Source organism: Salmo salar, unplaced genomic scaffold (genome assembly GCF_905237065.1).
Source record: "Salmo salar unplaced genomic scaffold, Ssal_v3.1, whole genome shotgun sequence".
Lineage (NCBI taxonomy): Eukaryota > Metazoa > Chordata > Actinopteri > Salmoniformes > Salmonidae > Salmo > Salmo salar.
The window spans coordinates 8293-21865 of NW_025549226.1; the positions used below are offsets into that span (position 1 = coordinate 8293).

At 35.9% G+C, this 13573-nt stretch overlaps 1 long non-coding RNA gene across 1 annotated transcript; it reads left to right on the forward strand.

Moving 5' to 3' along the window:
• Positions 1 to 1372: 1372 nt before the first annotated feature.
• On the forward strand, positions 1373 to 9037 carry LOC106591999 (uncharacterized). Its single transcript, XR_006765837.1, has 2 exons — positions 1373 to 1499; positions 7979 to 9037. It is a non-coding gene; the product is annotated as an uncharacterized lncRNA (long non-coding RNA).
• The last annotated feature ends 4536 nt before the right edge of the window (positions 9038 to 13573 follow it).

Below are 13573 nucleotides of genomic sequence, written 5' to 3' on the forward strand. Positions count from 1 at the left end.
GCAGTTAGGTTTGTACAGTCTGGTGATATACCAGGGACTGGGGATGCAGTTAGGTTTGTATGCAGTCTGGTGATATACCAGGGACTGGGGATGTAGTTAGGTTTGTACAGTCTGGTGATATACCAGGGACTGGGGATGCACTTAGGTTTGTACAGTCTGGTGATATACCAGGGACTGGGATGCAGTTAGGTTTGTACAGTCTGGTGATATACCAGGGACTGGGGATGCAGTTAGGTTTGTACAGTCTGGTGATATACCAGGGACTGGGGATGCAGTTAGGTTTGTACAGTCTGGTGATATACCAGGGACTGGGGATGTAGTTAGGTTTGTACAGTCTGGTGATATACCAGGGACTGGGGATGCAGTTAGGTTTGTACAGTCTGGTGATATACCAGGGACTGGGGATGTAGTTAGGTTTGTACAGTCTGGTGATATACCAGGGACTGGGGATGTAGTTAGGTTTGTACAGTCTGGTGATATACCAGGGACTAGGGATGTAGTTAGGTTTGTACAGTCTGATGATATACCAGGGACTGGGGATGCCGTTAGGTTTGTACAGTCTGGTGATATACCAGGGACTGGGGATGCAGTTAGGTTTGTATGCAGTCTGATGATATACCAGGGCCTGGACATGCAGTTAGGTTTGTTTTCCTCTAGCTACTCTCCAGTTTGCTCCCAGCAGCGTTAATAGAACATAGATCACTGTTCAACTAGGCTGCAGAGTTCCTATTTTGACAGATAATTCAACCAGTGTGACCAGTGGGTTTCTTTAAATGAATGAATATGAAACTGCCTTAAATACAGATGAAGGACAGTATGTTTTAAATTCTCACTCAAAATATGCACTGCTCTTTTTGAACGTCTCAATATAATATTATTATTTAATGAAAGGAATGAAAAATACATTTGTGTGCAACAACAACTGCGTTTCCCTCCAGTCAGCAGACGGCGATGTGCGTCTTTCAGGCGATGCTGCAGCGTGACGTATAATCTAGTGGACGGAACACTTCTTCAACAACATCTAGTCAGCCACCTCGGTAGCCAACAGCCAAAACATTTAGACTGTTTCTGTGCATATTTGCCTCTGTTTTTTAAATATACTTCTGACATCTAGTTAATTGCCCCCATTTAAATGTTATAGGTACATTGTTAGTCAACTAGCTGGCTTGATAAATTAGCCTAGCACTAAACTAGTCGCTCATGCTAACTAGCTAGCTAGCTAACATCCCCGAACATGAGCTCCCTAAACTACTCCCCTCCTGTTAAAGAAGAGGAGGTCTGCTGGACGGAGAAAGAAGCTCTGGGGCTGAACATTGTCGTGAAAGAGGAGAAGGAAGAAGAGGATGTTACAGTAAAACAAGAAGTAGAGGGTGAGGCTGTTACAGTGAAAGAAGAGGAAGAGGTGAAAGAGGAGGATGTAGTTTTTGAAGTGAAGGAGGGGAAACAGGGAGAGAGAACTGTCATATTGACAGAGGAGTCAGGAGATCTGATTACCACCAGTAAGTACTGTCTTAAAAACGAGCTCTAACTGCAAAGGTTTTGAACGAATGTGTTGTTTTAAAGCAGCATGCTACTGAAATTCTATACTTGAAAATGTTGTTCTGTACTCTAGGAATTTATGTTATAATATGTTGAAGCTACATTTTAAAATGGGTGATTAAAGCCCTGAATGCTGATTGGCTGACAGCCGTGGTATATCAGGCCGTATACCATGGGTATGACAACATGTATTTTTACTGTTCTGATTACGTTGGTAACCAGTTTATAATTGCAATAAGACACCTCAGTGATAGATGGCCAATATACCACGGCTAAGGGCTGTATCCAGGTACTCTGTGTTGCGTCGTGCATAAGGACAGTCTTTAACCATGCTATATTGGCCATATACCACACTTCCTCTGGTCTTATTGCTTAACTGTAACATGTGTATACCATCAGAGTCCCTCCCACCACAAAATAACAACTTAATTGTCTCACAGAATGGCAAACAAGTTATAAATGAAACTTTTGATGTGTGTCTATTGTAGGCCTTGTGTGGAGTGTGTATACCAACAAAAAGCAGATTTCTAAATAATGTTGGAGAAATACATAAAATAAGATGCATTATTGACATGAAATGGACATGTGTTATGGGGAGACTGAACATATTAGCAAAAGGACAAGCGTTTTGGGGAGACTGAACATATTAGCAAACGTTTGTAAGTCTACAAAAAAACATAAAATAAAATAGCCATTTCAAGGAAAGGCTGAACTAAAGAATTATCATTTAGAAAGTATGGTAATTATTACTTTAGAGATGAAGTGGGACACCAACAAAATGTTATTTACATTGGATCAAATACAGCCTATAACATGACATTATCTATTATTATAGAGCTCTGATCAGCCTATAAACATGATCTATTATTATAGAGCTCTGATCAGCCTATAACATGACATTATCTATTATTATAGAGCTCTGCTCAGCCTATAAACATGACATTATCTATTATTATAGAGCTCTGATCAGCCTATAACATGACATTATCTATTATTATAGAGCTCTGATCAGCCTATAACATGACATTATCTATTATTATAGAGCTCTGATCAGCCTATAACATGACATTATCTATTATTATAGAGCTCTGATCAGCCTATAACATGACATTATCTATTATTATAGAGCTCTGATCAGCCTATAACATGACATTATCTATTATTATAGAGCTCTGATCAGCCTATAACATGACATTATCTATTATTATAGAGCTCTGATCAGCCTATAAACATGACATTATCTATTATTATAGAGCTCTGATCAGCCTATAACATGACATTATCTATTATTATAGAGCTCTGATCAGCCTATAAACATGACATTATCTATTATTATAGAGCTCTGATCAGCCTATAACATGACATTATCTATTATTATAGAGCTCTGATCAGCCTATAACATGACATTATCTATTATTATAGAGCTCTGATCAGCCTATAACATGACATTATCTATTATTATAGAGCTCTGATCAGCCTATAACATGACATTATCTATTATTATAGAGCTCTGATCAGCCTATAACATGACATTATCTATTATTATAGAGCTCTGATCAGCCTATAAACATGACATTATCTATTATTATAGAGCTCTGATCAGCCTATAAACATGACATTATCTATTATTATAGAGCTCTGATCAGCCTATAAACATGACATTATCTATTATTATAGAGCTCTGTTCAGCCTATAAACATGACATTATCTATTATTATAGAGCTCTGTTCAGCCTATAAACATGACATTATCTATTATTATAGAGCTCTGATCAGCCTATAACATGACATTATCTATTATTATAGAGCTCTGATCAGCCTATAACATGACATTATCTATTATTATAGAGCTCTGATCAGCCTATAACATGACATTATCTATTATTATAGAGCTCTGATCAGCCTATAAACATGACATTATCTATTATTATAGAGCTCTGCTCAGCCTATAAACATGACATTATCTATTATTATAGAGCTCTGATCAGCCTATAACATGACATTATCTATTATTATAGAGCTCTGTTCAGCCTATAAACATGATCTATTATTATAGAGCTCTGTTCAGCCTATAACATGACATTATCTATTATTAAAGAGCTCTGATCAGCCTATAAACATGACATTATCTATTATTATAGAGCTCTGCTCAGCCTATAACATGACATTATCTATTATTATAGAGCTCTGATCAGCCTGTAACATGACATTATCTATTATTATAGAGCTCAGATCAGCCTATAACATGACATTATCTATTATTATAGAGCTCAGATCAGCCTATAACATGACATTATCTATTATTATAGAGCTCAGATCAGCCTATAACATGACATGATCTATTATTATAGAGCTCTGATCAGCCTATAACATGACATTATCTATTATTATAGAGCTCTGATCAGCCTATAAACATGACATTATCTATTATTATAGAGCTCTGATCAGCCTATAACATGACATTATCTATTATTATAGAGCTCTGATCAGCCTATAACATGACATTATCTATTATTATAGAGCTCTGATCAGCCTATAAACATGACATTATCTATTATTATAGAGCTCTGATCAGCCTATAACATGACATTATCTATTATTATAGAGCTCTGATCAGCCTGTAAACATGATCTATTATTATAGAGCTCTGATCAGCCTATAAACATGACATTATCTATTATTAAAGAGCTCTGTTCAGCCTATAAACATGACATTATCTATTATTATAGAGCTCTGATCAGCCTATAACATGACATTATCTATTATTATAGAGCTCTGATCAGCCTATAACATGACATTATCTATTATTATAGAGCTCTGATCAGCCTATAACATGACATTATCTATTATTATAGAGCTCTGCTCAGCCTATAACATGACATTATCTATTATTATAGAGCTCTGTTCAGCCTATAACATGACATTATCTATTATTATAGAGCTCTGATCAGCCTATAACATGACATTATCTATTATTATAGAGCTCTGTTCAGCCTATAACATGACATTATCTATTATTATACAGCTCTGTTCAGCCTATAAACATGACATTATCTATTATTATAGAGCTCTGATCAGCCTATAACATGACATTATCTATTATTATAGAGCTCTGATCAGCCTATAAACATGACATTATCTATTATTATAGAGCTCTGATCAGCCTATAAACATGACATTATCTATTATTATAGAGCTCTGATCAGCCTATAACATGACATTATCTATTATTATAGAGCTCTGATCAGCCTATAAACATGACATTATCTATTATTATAGAGCTCTGATCAGCCTATAACATGACATTATCTATTATTATAGAGCTCTGATCAGCCTATAAACATGACATTATCTATTATTATAGAGCTCTGTTCAGCCTATAACATGACATTATCTATTATTATAGAGCTCTGATCAGCCTATAAACATGACATTATCTATTATTATAGAGCTCTGATCAGCCTATAAACATGACATTATCTATTATTATAGAGCTCTGTTCAGCCTATAAACATGACATTATCTATTATTATAGAGCTCTGATCAGCCTATAACATGACATTATCTATTATTATAGAGCTCTGATCAGCCTATAAACATGACATTATCTATTATTATAGAGCTCTGATCAGCCTATAAACATGACATTATCTATTATTATAGAGCTCTGATCAGCCTATAACATGACATTATCTATTATTATAGAGCTCTGTTCAGCCTATAAACATGATCTATTATTATAGAGCTCTGTTCAGCCTATAACATGACATTATCTATTATTAAAGAGCTCTGATCAGCCTATAAACATGACATTATCTATTATTATAGAGCTCTGTTCAGCCTATAAACATGACATTATCTATTATTATAGAGCTCTGTTCAGCCTATAAACATGATCTATTATTATAGAGCTCTGATCAGCCTATAAACATGACATTATCTATTATTATAGAGCTCTGATCAGCCTATAAACATGACATTATCTATTATTATAGAGCTCTGATCAGCCTATAAACATGACATTATCTATTATTATAGAGCTCTGATCAGCCTGTAAACATGACATTATCTATTATTATAGAGCTCTGCTCAGCCTATAAACATGACATTATCTATTATTATAGAGCTCTGTTCAGCCTATAAACATGATCTATTATTATAGAGCTCTGATCAGCCTATAAACATGACATTATCTATTATTATAGAGCTCTGATCAGCCTGTAAACATGACATTATCTATTATTATAGAGCTCTGTTCAGCCTATAAACATGATCTATTATTATAGAGCTCTGATCAGCCTATAAACATGACATTATCTATTATTATAGAGCTCTGATCAGCCTATAAACATGACATTATCTATTATTATAGAGCTCTGATCAGCCTGTAAACATGACATTATCTATTATTATAGAGCTCTGCTCAGCCTATAAACATGACATTATCTATTATTATAGAGCTCTGTTCAGCCTATAACATGACATTATCTATTATTATAGAGCTCTGTTCAGCCTATAAACATGACATTATCTATTATTAAAGAGCTCTGTTCAGCCTATAAACATGACATTATCTATTATTATAGAGCTCTGATCAGCCTATAACATGACATGATCTATTATTATAGAGCTCTGATCAGCCTATAAACATGACATTATCTATTATTATAGAGCTCTGATCAGCCTATAACATGACATTATCTATTATTATAGAGCTCTGTTCAGCCTATAAACATGACATTATCTATTATTATAGAGCTCTGATCAGCCTATAAACATTATCTATTATTATAGAGCTCTGCTCAGCCTATAAACATGACATTATCTATTATTATAGAGCTCTGTTCAGCCTATAAACATGACATTATCTATTATTATAGAGCTCTGATCAGCCTATAACATGACATTATCTATTATTATAGAGCTCTGATCAGCCTATAAACATGACATTATCTATTATTATAGAGCTCTGCTCAGCCTGTAAACATGACATTATCTATTATTATAGAGCTCTGATCAGCCTGTAAACATGACATTATCTATTATTATAGAGCTCTGATCAGCCTATAAACATGACATTATCTATTATTATAGAGCTCTGTTCAGCCTATAAACATGACATTATCTATTATTATAGAGCTCTGATCAGCCTATACACATGACATTATCTATTATTATAGAGTTCTGCTCAGCCTATAAACATGATCTATTATTATAGAGCTCTGATCAGCCTATAAACATGACATGATCTATTATTATAGAGCTCTGTTCAGCCTATAAACATGACATGATCTATTATTATAGAGCTCTGTTCAGCCTATAAACATGACATTATCTATTATTATAGAGCTCTGTTCAGCCTATAAACATGACATTATCTATTATTATAGAGCTCTGCTCAGCCTGTAAACATGACATTATCTATTATTATAGAGCTCTGATCAGCCTGTAAACATGACATTATCTATTATTATAGAGCTCTGCTCAGCCTATAAACATGACATTATCTATTATTATAGAGCTCTGATCAGCCTGAAGACATGACATTATCTATTATTATAGAGCTCTGATCAGCCTGGAAACATGACATTATCTATTATTATAGAGCTCTGATCAGCCTGAAGACATGACATTATCTATTATTATAGAGCTCTGATCAGCCTGTAAACATGACATTATCTATTATTATAGAGCTCTGTTCAGCCTATAAACATGACATTATCTATTATTATAGAGCTCTGCTCAGCCTATAAACATTATCTATTATTATAGAGCTCTGTTCAGCCTATAAACATGACATTATCTATTATTATAGAGCTGTGCTCAGCCTATAAACATGATCTATTATTATAGAGCTCTGCTCAGCCTATAAACATGATCTATTATTATAGAGCTCTGCTCAGCCTATAAACATGACATTATCTATTATTATACAGCTCTGCTCAGCCTAAAATACGACATTATGTAGCCTGGCAGGTAGGAGCCAGTAACCGAAAGGTTGCTGGATCAAATCCCCGAGCTGACAAGGTAAAAACGCTGTCATTCTGCCCCTGAGCAAGGAAGTTAACCCACTGTTCCCTGGCTGCCGATGACGTGGATGTCTATTAAGGCAGCCCCCCACACCTCTCTGATTCAGAGGGGTTGGGTTAAATACGGGACACACATTTCAGTTGAATCCATTCAGTTGACTAGGTATCCCCCTTTCCCTATTGTAGAGCTCTGCTCAGCCTATAAACATGAGAGAAAGATTAGATTTTATGTTCTACATTATTATTATTATTAGGGCAGCCACCAAGTTTTTATTAAATTATGTAATGTTCTGAAAACTGACTTCAGGTTTTTGAGGAATCTAGCCTCACAGGAAGACAGTTTTATTTCATGGAGGTTTAATTCAGTTCTCTGTTTAATATTTAACTAAAAACTCTGTTTGTCTTTGGTAGGAGAGGGACCAGACTCTCACTCTGACAGCAGGGAGACTCCTTCAGGGGAACCAGACCCAGAGACGCCCAAACCAGCGAGACAACACCACTGTTCCCAGTGTGGAAAGAGTTTTAAGTGGTTAAGGAACCTGAAAGTACATGAGAGAATACAGGAGAAAACCCTTACGAATGCTCCCACTGTGGAAAGAGTTTTACCAAGTTAGGGAACCTAAAAGAGCATGAGAGGACACACACAAGAGAAAAGAGTTTCCAATGTTCCCAGTGTGGAAAGAGGTTTACCCAGTTACAGTACCTGAAACAACATGAAGAAATACACACAGAAGATAGGAAGACCTACCACTGCTCTCAGTGTGTAAAGATATTTACTGGGTTAGGGAACCTGAAAATACATATGAGAAGACACTCTGGAGAGAAGCCGTACCACTGTTCCCACTGTGGAAGGAATTTTAGGTGGTATGCGAGCCTGAAGGAGCATGAGAGAATACACACAGGAGAAAAGCCTTACCACTGTTCCAATTGTGAAAAGAGTTTTACCCGGTTAGGGAGCTTGAAAAAGCATGAGAGAACACACACAGGAGAAAAGCCTTTCCAACATACTAATACACAGGAGGAGAAGACATACCACTGCTCTCATTGTGAAAAGACATTTTCCCAGTCAGAGGACCTGAAATCACATGAGAGAATAGAGAGGCTGTGTTCTGACTTATGTTTTTGATTGAGAAATTGTGTTTTTGTTCATTCTACATTAAATAATATTGTATGAATGAAATCATACTGAAAAATAGGTCTACATGTTTTTCCCAGCTCAAGACATGATCATGTCGAAAATCGGATTAAAAGAGTAAAAAAATGTTTTGATTATGAACTTAAGATTGATTGAATGCAAGTGTAAACCCCTAAATGTTGTTCACTATATCATTGGGATATTTCAAACATGTTAATTATTAAATAGATTGATATTAGTATTTCTTCATTCAGATTGTCATTGTAAATGCGTATTGGTTCTCAATTGACATATCTGATTAAATAAATGTGAAATAAAGTAAATGCCATATTGTTTTTGGGAAGTCTATTTGGTTCTATGTTGGGACTATAAGAATATTTTGAAGATAAATACACAAGGCAGAGTACGAGAGAGACAGAGGACGAGAGGTCAGTACAGTACTAACAACCAATGGAAATAGTGTTTTTTCCTGTAATAGGGAGTTATTGATCAGTGGTTCAGCAACATGGGAGGATGTAGATGTACACTACCGTTCAACAGTTTGGGGTCACTTAGAAATAACCTTTTTTTAAAAGAAAGCCATTTTTTGTCCATTAAAATAACATCAAATTGATCAGAAATACAGTGTAGACATTGTTAATGTTGTAAATGACTATTGTAGCTGGAAACGGCTGATTATTAATGGAATATCTACATAGGCGTACAGAGGCCCATTATCAGCAACCATCACTCCTGTGTTCCAATGGCACGTTGTGTTAGCTAATCCAAGTTTATCATTTTAAAAGGCTAATTGATCATTAGAAAACCCTTTTGCAATTATGTTAGCACAGCTGAAAACTGTTGTTATGATTAAAGAAGCAATAAAACTGGTCTGCTTTAGACTAGTTGAGTATCTGGAGCATCAATGTAACCTCTCAAATTCATAGACAGGTGTTGCGTCTATTTTTACCCAAAAGTAGTTTTTTACCCGGAGACTGTAGTGCTACTTTCTCAAAATGAACATAAATGCTGTAGGGGGAGGGTTCTGGTGTTTTACCAGGAGACTGGGGCCGATCCCCATTTAGGAATGTATGTCTTGCTTACTCACACTCTGCATGTGTTGATACCTTGCTGAAAACCCTCACAGTTGTTGGCCAACAGATTTTGTCATGGAGTTTTCATTCAATAGGGTTTAGAGTCCATTTCATCTTAAGCCATTCTTTTAAATACGGTAATACCTTTAATTAGAATGTTGTACCTTTAAATACCTTTTCATTCTAATTTTGTTGACGGACTCAATAGAATACACGGAGTCAGAAACTAGGGATCAATTCAAGAAAGTCATCAGTCGTCTCTGTTTCAACACCAACTGGTAGATTTAAAAATACTCTGATCTTGTAGATTATTTAGGTACATTTTAGGGTTAGGAAAGTATGTATGAATCATAAAAACAATAGTCCTATAAATCTACCCTAATTCTTACTAATCATGGAAGTTTGATGACAACGGCCCAATCCTACATTTACATAAGTGTTCAGACCCTTAACTCAGTACTTTGTTGAAACACCTTTGGCAGCGATTACAGCCTTGAGTCTTCTTGGGTATGACACTAGAAGCTTGGCACACCTGTATTTGGGTAGTTTCTTCCATTCTTCTCTGCAGATCCTCTCAAGCTCTGTCAGGTTGAATGGGGAGCATCGCTGCACAACTATTTTCAGGTCTCTCCAGAGATGTTTGATCGGGTTCAAGTCCGGGCTCTGGCTGGACCACTCAAGGACAACAGTGCAATAATATGTAACAACTTCACAACAAATACACACATCTAAAGTAAAGGAATGGAATTAAGAATATATAAATATTTGGACGAGCAACGTCAGAGTGGCATAGACTAAAATACAGTAGAATAGTATAGAATACAGTATATACATATGAGATGAGTAATACATAGACAGATACAGTAGAATAGGATAGAATACAGTATATACATATGAGATGAGTAATGCATAGAGAGATACAGTAGAATAGGATAGAATACAGTATATACATATGTGATGAGTAATACATAGACAGATACAGTAGAATAGGATAGAACCTAGTCTGTTCATTATATACATCTACATGATGTATTGTTACACCATGTAGGAGCAGTATAGACCTAGTCTGTTCATTATATACATCTACATGATGTATTGTTACACCATGTAGGAGCAGTATAGACCTAGTCTGTTCATTATATACATCTACATGATGTATTGTTACACCAACACAAAAAAAGGAAATTATATTATTTTATACTAATACAATTGCTCAGAGAAAGAGATTTAGTTTAAAATGTAATTCTCAAAAGGTTGGGGTCTGAATTATTGCCACCCATGTTTTCAATACTCCAGCACCCTCCCCTTGGGAGAATAACGACACTGAAATGTTTTATGAGATTAGAGAACACATTGGGTGGGATCTTAGACCATTCCTCCATACAGAATCTCTCCATGTCCTTGATTTATTTAGTCTGTCTTATGGACTGCCCTGTTCAATTCAAACCACAGGTTTTCAATGGAGTTCAAGTCCGAAGACTGAGATGGCCATTGAAAATGTTGATTTTGTGCCCAATTAACCATTTCTTTGTGGATGTTGATGTGTCTTGCTGGAAGATCCACTTATGGCCAAGTTTCAGCCTCCTAGCAGAGAGGTAACCAGGTTTTGGGCTAAAATATCCTGGTAGTGGGTAAAGTTTATTTATTTATTTCATACAGTAATTTTAGCTCATCTTTATCAAGGATATCAATAACTAGGTGCTTATTTTGATATCTAGTTATTTGACTGAATCAGAAATACAGATGTGGAGTAGATGTAGAGTTTGTTTTAAATTCTCATTAAAAAAATCTGAACTAATCAAACAACACTTGTTGCTCTTTGTACGTGTTGATATAATATTAATATTTAATGGAGAGAAAAAAACGTTTCCCTAAACTGCTTTATAATATTATAATTCAATGAAGAATAAAAATAGTTTTCCCTCCTCAACTGCGTTTCCACCCTCCAGACAGCAGATGGCGATATGTGTCTTTCAGGCGATGTTTCTAGTGTGACGTATAATCTAGTGGACGGAACGCTTCTTCAACAACTGCAGCCACCTCGGTAGCTCGCTAGCCGACAAAGTCTGAACATTCAAGTTCTTTAGACAATTTCCTGGTTTAACTGTAACTGTGATTTAAACATACTTATGTGTAAACAACTAGCTACCCCATTTAATTTAATATTTACGTTGTAAGTCAACTAGCTGGCTGGTTAAGTTAGCACTAGCCTAGCTAGCTAACATCCCCGACCATGCGCTCACTAAGCTACTCTCCTCCTGCTAAAGAAGAGGTCTGTTGGACGGAGAAAGAAGCTCTGGGGCTTAACATTGTCGTGAAAGTGGAGAAGGAAGAGGAGGATGTCACAATACAACAACAAGTAGAGGGTGAGGCTGTTACCGTGAAAGAAGAAGAGAAAGACGTTACAGAGAAAGAAGAGGAAGACGCGTTCAGAGTGAAAGAGGAGGAGGATGTTACTGTGAAAGAAGAGGAGGATGCAGTTTATGGAGTGAAAGAGGAAGAGGGGGAGATGTTACTGTGAAAGAAGAGGAGGAAGTGAAAGAAGATGAAGACGTTTTTGGAATGAAGGATGAAGAGGGGGAGATTACTGTCACATTAGAGGAGGACGAAGAAGAGAAGACTGGAGAACTGATTAACACCAGTAAATACAGTGAGTACTATCTAATAATACAGGGACATTGATCTGATTAACACCAGTAAATACAGTGAGTACTATCTAATAAAACAGGGACATTGATCTGATTAACACCAGTAAATACAGTGAGTACTATCTAATAAAACAGGGACATTGATCTGATTAACACCAGTAAATACAGTGAGTACTATCTAATAAAACAGGGACATTGATCTGATTAACACCAGTAAATACAGTGAGTACTATCTAATAAAACAGGGACACAAACTCTGCAGATGTTGAACTAATGTGTGATTTTTAAAAGGGCATTCTACACTCATATGTTTTTGTACTGTATGAATTGTTAACTTTTCCTGTTGAAAAGTGATATAAATAAAGTAAAGTATAAACACACTAATGGGAAACAAATAAATGTTTTGAGTAAAATAGTGTTTTTTTAACAACTGCAAACTAGACGGAGTGAGTGATGTCATAGTAAGGCCTTCAAGGAGTTGGCTTGATGGGAAGTCGTGATGTCATCCAATAGGAGGCTGATCTTCATGTGAATATTCATTATTCTTTTTAAAATCCTTCATGTTCTGTCAAGTTGGTTGTTGATCATTGCTAGAAAGCCATTTTCAAGTCTTGCTATAGATTTTAAAGACGATTTAAGTCCAAACTGTAACTAGGCCACTCAGGAACATTCAATGTCATCTTGGTAAGCTCCTCCAGTGTAGATTTGGCCTTGTGGTTTAGGTTATTGTCCTGTTAGGACAGTTTTTTGTATTCAGATCTCTGAAATGCTCTCTACCTATGTAACATTTAGTGTCTCCTTATGTTAAGCTGGGAAAACAGTTTTCATGGGCACAGAAATCCTAAATCATTTCAGAGTTTGCAAATCCAATGGTTCTAACCGAGTGTCACCTTAACTTTATTGACACCCAAATGGATACTGTCATTAACGTCGTTCTTCAATAATTACACATAATACTTAATACTGTAGCTGTTTAGTTACAGTCACATGTTCAACTATCATCAGCTGATCCAGGAAATCATTTTCTGAATGACAGTCACATGACAAACATCACGACATGCAACAACAACCAAAGTGCTTCTTCATTCATTACTCTGGTAAAGACAGTTATGCCGTGCTCCACGTTGGATCCAACATCCCAAACAAATCG